The 7,400-nt window shown below is 43.2% G+C and overlaps 1 non-coding gene across 1 annotated transcript; it reads right to left on the reverse strand.

The window, feature by feature from the left end:
- Positions 1 to 6,916: 6,916 nt before the first annotated feature.
- LOC126012962 (U6 spliceosomal RNA) lies at positions 6,917 to 7,023 on the reverse strand. The gene has a single exon (XR_007497303.1). It is a non-coding gene; the product is annotated as a U6 spliceosomal RNA (small nuclear RNA).
- Positions 7,024 to 7,400: the final 377 nt, after the last annotated feature.

Consider the following 7,400-nt stretch of genomic DNA (forward strand, 5'->3'; position numbering starts at 1 on the left):
TTGCCACTAAATCATTTTCATTTTTTATTTGACTTAAGGGCATATAATTTATTCCTCAAAATAATGGCATGCCCATTCCCCAGATTTTTCCCTGGCTTGCTTTCACTTGCTTTACTCAAAACCCACTTTTCCGGGGCCTGGAGAGATAGCACAGCGGCATTTGCCTTGCAAGCAGCCGATCCAGGACCTAAGGTGGTTGGTTCGAATCCCGGTGTCCCATATGGTCCCCCTTGCCTGCCAGGAGCTATTTCTGAGCAGACAGCCAGGAGTAACCCCTGAGCATCACCGAATGTGGCCCAAAAACCAAAAAAAATAAAAACAAAAAACAAAAAACCCACTTTTCCATGAAGTCTTGCCCTAGTCACCCGGTCATGCAGTCCTCCCCCTCCTCCTGCCCAAGTCCCATTGCTTTGCCTTTCCCATTAGTATTAAGTACTGCCTCTTAAATAAATATTCCACTCCTGATACTTTTTCTGTCTTCTTCACCAGAAAGAGCTGCACAAAGAAAAAAAAATGGGGCTGGAGAGACAGCATGGAGGTAAGGCGTTTGCCTTGCATGCAGAAGGACAGTGGTTTGAATCCCAGCATCTCATATGGTCCCCCGAACCTGCCAGGAGCGATTTCTGAGCATAGAGTCAGGAGTACCCCTGAGCGGAGTACCCCTGAGCGCTGCTGGGTGTGACCCAAAAACAAAAACAAAACGAAAACAAAAAAAAAGTGCACAAGGAAAAACACTTTTGCCTTTTCAGTCAACACTTTGTTCCCAGTTCCTGAAAGAGCACTGTAGCAGGTACTGAAGGAATATTTATCTACTGAAGAACCAGGGGAACTTATCCACAAGTGAGTAGCCCAGGGGCCAGAGCAATAGCGTAGTGGTAAGGCATTTGCCTTGTACGCGGCCAACACAGGACAGACCCTGGTTCGATTTCTGGCATCACATATGGTCCCCTGAGCCTGCCAGGAGCGATTTTTATGTTCAGAGTCAGGAATAAACCCTGAGCACCGCTGGGTGTGACCCCCCCAAAACAAAACAACAACAACAAAAATGAGTAGCCCATCCTCTGTTCCTGAGATAGTTGTAATATATGTGATATTTTAATAAGTAATTTGTAATATGTTTCATATTTCTAATAAATTGTATCCAGTCAAGCAAAGAAATGCTGTTCATTTGATTGTGCCTTGGTAAGTTAGAAAAATTTTTAGAGAGAAACTCAGCATTGGACAAGATTTGCACTGTAACGTTTTATTTTGGTTTTGGGTCACACCCAGTGGCACTTAGAGGTTGCTTCAGGCTCTGCACTCAGACATCACTCCTGGCAGGCTAGGGGACCATATGGAATGCAGGGAATCTAACTGGGTTCCATCCTGGTTTGGCCGTGTGTAAGGCAAACACCTTATCACTGTGCTATGGTTCTGGCTACATACTGTAACTTGGTGTTGGGGGTGGGGGTTCCTGCACTCAGAGTTGCTCCTGGCAGGCTTGGGGGAACCATATGGAATGCCAGAAATAGAACCAGGGTCTGTCCTGTGTTGGCCGAGTACAAGGCAAACGCCTTACCACTATGCTATTGCTCCGACCCCTGGGCTACTCACTTGTGGATAAGTTCCTCTGGTTCTTCAGTAGATGAATATTCCTTCAGTACCTGCTACAGTGCTCTTTCAGGCTAATGGGAAAGGCAAAGCAATGGGACTTGGGCATTGATTGTTTTCATTTTGAAGCATTTTGGCAGTGCTCAGGGTTTACTCCTGGCTCTGTGCTCAGGGATCACTCGTAGCAGGTCTCAGGGTACTTGGATGTTAGATATTGAATTCCAGGGATAGGCAAACCACTTGCATGGCAAGAATCCTACCCACTGTACTATCTCTCCACCTTGTAACCTTGCATCAAAGACTTCTTCTAAAGAACTCACCTCAGGTTTTGGGCAATGATCATTCAGCATTGATCAGCTCCTCAATTTCCAGGTCAAATTACAAAGGAAATGTGCAAATTCTTAGTCACTGATACTTTCACTGCTCAAATCACCCACAATTAGCTCAGGATGGCAAAAAGCCTAAATGAGATTTCAAAGGAAATTGACTGAAATATAGAGGGCCAAAGGGTCCTGTAGATGGCCCATAATTCTCAGATCCTGAGAGCAATGACCCATAGGAGGCCTGAACAGTTCCACAGGAAACTCTGTGCTTCCTTTAGAGTGACCATCCAGTTGGAAGTGGGGGAGTCCCTCTCCACCATTTTCTAGACTTTATTAAATGCATAACTTAAATGCTAAATGTACCTATATTTCAATTATATTATTTGTTGATTTTATTAATTGTGCATGTCCATACTCACATGTTGCCATACCAGTAAAAATATAAGACACTTAGAAAGACCCTTTAGTGAAGGAGAGCCTTTAGCAGTCTCCCAAGCCTCTTCCTACCAAATCAATACCTTCCATGTTCATAGTGATAGATACTGACTTTACGTCCACTTGACATGGAGAATGTTTAGGTTCAGAGATGCAAATTAATTGGATTACAGCTTTCCAGTTAGGCATTCTAGAGCTAGGATTTTTTTTGGGGGGTCACACCCAGCAACACTCAGGAGTTACTCGTGGCTCTATGCTCATAAATTGCTCCTGGCAGGCTCCGGGACATATGGGATGCCGGGATTCAAACCACCATTCTTCTGAATGCAAGGCAAACGCCTTACCTCCATGTTACCTCTCCGGCCCTAGAGCTATGAATTGAATCCACATAGCATGACACTCATGCTAGAACAGAAATGTCTTTTGTCTTATTAATAAATGACACTTTATAGCATTATTAAAAGGTATGAGGTAAATATATTCATAAGAATTTAATTTACAAATAAGGAAGGAATAAACTTTCTAGTCACAGAAACAAGAAATTCACAGAGACATTGGCTTAACTCTATAAGCTGTAGAATAACTGCCCTTGAAAAAACTTCAAGGACTGGAGTGATAGCACAGCGAGTAGCATGTGATTGACCTGGGTTCAATCTTTGGCATTCTCATGGTTCCCCAAGCACCACCAGGTATAATTCCTGAGTGGAGAGATTGGAGTAACCCCTGAAAACCATTACAAGGTATACCAAAAAAATAAAAGAAGGAAGAAGAATAAAAGAGGAGGAGGAGAAGAATGGAGAGGAGGAGAGGAAGAAGATGGAGGAGGAGGAAGATGAGAAGAAGAAGAAGAAGAAGAAGAAGAAGAAGAAGAAGAAGAAGAAGAAGAAGAAGAAGAAGAAGAAGAAGAAGAAGGAGGAGGAGGAGGAGGAGGAGGAGGAGGAGGAGGAGGAGGAGGAGGAGGAGGAGGAAGAGAAGGAAGGGGAAGAGAAGAAGGAGGAGGAGAAGAAAAAGAGGGGGAGGAGGAGAAGAAGAAGAGAAGTAGTAGGAGGAGAAGGAGTAGAAGGAGAAGAAGGAGGAGGAGAAGGAGAAGGAGAAAGAAGGAAAAGAAGCAGGAGGAGAAGGAGGAGGAGGAGAAGGAAGAGGAGAAAAGGAAGAGAAGGAGGAAGAGGAGGAGAAAGAAGAGAAGGAGGAGGAGAAAGACAAGGAGTAAGAAAAGGAGAAGGAGGAGGAGGAGTAAACTTGAGGAGAAAGAAGAAGCTTCAGGAGAAGAAAGGAAGCAGCATGCTCAGCCTCAGACCATCCCCGAACCACACCTGTACATGCTGTGCCTTGCAGCCGACTTCCCATCTCCTCAAGATGTGTGCTCTAAGGATATGGAGACTGCTTCTACCTATTTCATGGACTTTTACCCTTAATTATAACTTAGTGCATATTTAATATTGGCTCATTACTTGTTCTCTGTGTGCAGACAGATCCTTAGAGGAGCTGGGAGTAGGTCAGGCTATGAGCAATTTAAGTGGCTACAACTTGGAAGAGAATAATTCTGTCACTAGTCTCTTTCCTGCCATCAACAAAATGAAGCAAAGGAGCATATTTTTTTCTATTTAACATTTTTTATAAAGTCAGGTGTGATCTTTACCTTCAAACGATAAAGCCCTAGTGAGTATACTGGTGCCATGCAGAGGACCAAACATGAGGTTAGTCTACAGGAGTCTCCACCCAAAGAATCCCACCCTCCCTTCCTCATGCACCAACTCGGTTTTAAAATTTACTCTGAGATACAGAGGAAATGTCATTCCAACATAAAAAGGCACTCCCACTCCAGAGAGAAAAGGAAGATCCTAAGTATTGGAAAAATTCTCAAGTGAGGCAGGGGCCTTGGATCCATCACTGTCTCATGGCTTTCGTGTGTCAGAAATTAAATAGAATATTTCAATAATTCCTTCTTTTTTCCTGCCCCTTTTGTTTGTTTGTTTTGTTTATTCTGGTTTTGTTAGGGGGGCACAGTTGAGTGTGCTCAGGGATTAGCCCTTGCTCTGTGTTCAGGGGTCAGATCTGGCAGTGCTTAGAGGACCATATGTGATGCCAGAGATTTGACCTGCGTTAGTACAAGCAAGACAAGCATCTTACTTCCCATACTGTCTCTCCTACTCTGTTCCTTCTGTACTTAAAGAATCTTGAAGGAAAAAAAAAAGAATCTTGCTAAGTGTTGCATCGATTCTCATGGGAAACACCCAATAAATACATCAGAGCCTCTCCTCTAGAAAGACTTTAGAAGACCCAACAGGCTAAAGTATTGCTTCTGGGGGCTGGAATGATCTGCAGCAGATAGGCATTTTGCTTTGCACACAGCTGACCTGGATTCAATTCCCAGCCTCCCATATGGACCTCTGAACCTGCCAGGAGGGATCCCTATGTCCAAAGCCAGGAGTAAGCCCTGAGCATCAAGGGATGTAGTACCAAAAATAAAAGTTTCTGGTTGCTGCTGCAGTAGGACCGACACAAGCCAGCAAAGTCTCCAGCGGAATACCAGTACTTCCCTCTTCTTTCCACAAAGAGCCATAACCATTAAGCGGTTCTAATGCTTCATTCAAAAATGAATTAGTTCCTGTGGCCAGTAGCCAATGCAATTATAATGAATGTTGTATTAATCCTTATAATGTTTCCCTGAATTCAATTCATCACTGTATCTTAATCTCCGGCTACTCAGTTGCTTAATTGCCCAGTTAGACTGTTGGTGATCATTTAGTGGGACTTCTTTCATCTGTGGTACATGAGCTTATTTTCATCATCCAAGGAATTGTCTCAGTGTATGTAATTACAGGGACATTATTCTGGTTCTGCATCACTTCTAGTCTCTCCCCTAAGCAAAATTACAGACTCTTAGAGAAATAAGTGAGGTGGAAAGGTTTTTGGACATTAGTTTTCCCAATATAAGGTGTTTCCAGGCCCATTAAGAAAGATCATCTAACATTTTAGATCAAGTCAGAAATGCCCTATGTGACAACACTCTAGGAGATATTAAAACAGAAAGCTTCTGCCACCAGTAGCATGCCTCACTATACAGTTTAGGAAATCCTGCCATTCAAGTAGAATCCTACAATTCAGGTTGATATTGGCTATATCTCAACATACATTGTTCCTAAACTTCTGGAATCTCTATAGACTTGAGAAAAATCTTCAAAAGTCTAAAATGGAGCCAAAGATGTTGAATTCTTCTTTTTCTTCCTCCCCTTTGGGCAATAACATACGATGCTCAGGGGTTGCTCCTGACTCTGCTTTTAGCAATTACTTCTGACATGCTCAGCAGACCATATGGAATGTCAAGTGTTGAACCTGCATGGGCCACATGCAGGGCAAGTGTTCTACCTGCTGAATTCTTACTTTGCTAACCTGGGGAGAAGCTAGGCTACAGTGGAGAAACACCAATACCAGAAGCTTAGATCTTTTGGAAGTTTTAGACCACACCCAGTGGTTCTCACAAGTTTTTCCTAATTTAGTTCTGGAATCACTCCCAGAAGTGCTTATAGGATTGTGTCATGCCAAGAATCAAACCCAGAGCCACCCAAGTCCTCAACCTTAGCTCTGTTTTTTCTTATAATTTATAAAACACCATCCCTGTGTTTCCAGACCCAGAAGTTAAAAAGAAAAAGCCCTGTGAGAAGTCCACTGCTTTTACCACAAGTATCATCTTCACTAATATCTTGGGCTTGAAACTCATAGTTTCAAGATCTGTGATAAGGTCAATATTTATAATACATTCCTAGAACATTTCCTAAACTAATTTATTATGCCCTCATGGGGAGTGATGCTTGTTCATAAAACACACTGGCTAATATTTATTTACGTCAATGGGAGAGAAAGCAGTCCCATCTGTCTCTTTTCTCACAGCTTATTGGAGGCACATAGGCCTGGAGGTTCTAACCAATCCAAAATGTCCAGCTATGCACTTCTCCCTGGATGATGGAGAAGTTCTGGTACCAGAGAAGGTCAAAGGACATGAGGACATAAGAGTGACGGAAGTGGAGGCTGCCCATTGATGACAAGAGAGTAGAATGGTGAGAGGTAGAGCAGAGAAGAGATGGACAAGTGGAATGAGGGCAGCCAGCATGATGGGATCTGTCTGAACAGCTGAAACTGGGAACAGGAGGGAGGAGGAATTTTAAGATGAGTATAACAAAGAGCTGGCCCATTAGTTAGAGGAGGATGAAAACACACAGGATAAGAATAGTGGGCCTGAGATATAGTACAGGCATTACAATGCTTTGCTTACATGCTTACATGCAGCCAAGCCATGTTTGGTCCCTAGCGCCACATATGGTTCCCAGTCTTCCAGGAATGATCACTGAACATGAAGCCAGAAGTAAGCCCTGAACACCACCAGTTGTGGTCTAAAACAAACAAAAACATTGTGGAGGACTGGCGAGATAGTAAAAAGGTTAAGGTCTTTCCTTGCATGCAGCCAATCCCAGCATCTGATCCCATAACACCAACCTGTAGTGATCCCTGAGTTCTGCCTGATGTGGCCCCCAAAAAGAAATAAGATAAAATGGAATTCCTTTTTTTTTTTAAATATGGAATGCTTCACAAATTTGCGTGTCATCCTTGCACAGGGGCCATGCTAATCTTCTCTGTATCGTTCCAATTTTAGTATACGTGCTGCTGAAGCGAGCACTTTTTTTTTTTTTTTTTTTTTTTTTTTTTTTGGTTTTTGGGCCACACCCGTTTGATGCTCAGGTGTTACTCCTGGCTATGCGCTCAGAAGTTTCTCCTGGCTTGGGGGACCATATGGGACGCCGGGGGATCGAACCGTGGTCCGTCCTACACTAGTGCTTGCAAGGCAGACACCTTACCTCTAGCGCCACCTTCCCGGCCCCTGGAATTCTTTATCTTTTCATCTGTGAGACTTTTGTTTTCCACCATGCTGGGATCAAACTGGCCTTACACATAAAAGCCAGTGCTCTGTATTCTGGCCCTTATCTTTCCTTTGAAATACATTGTTCCCACTATCGTTTTCTTATTCTGTTGGTGGAATTACTTCATTCTTGTTAT

The sequence above is a fragment of the Suncus etruscus genome, chromosome 6, assembly GCF_024139225.1.
Source record: "Suncus etruscus isolate mSunEtr1 chromosome 6, mSunEtr1.pri.cur, whole genome shotgun sequence".
NCBI classification, from domain to species: Eukaryota; Metazoa; Chordata; class Mammalia; order Eulipotyphla; family Soricidae; genus Suncus; species Suncus etruscus.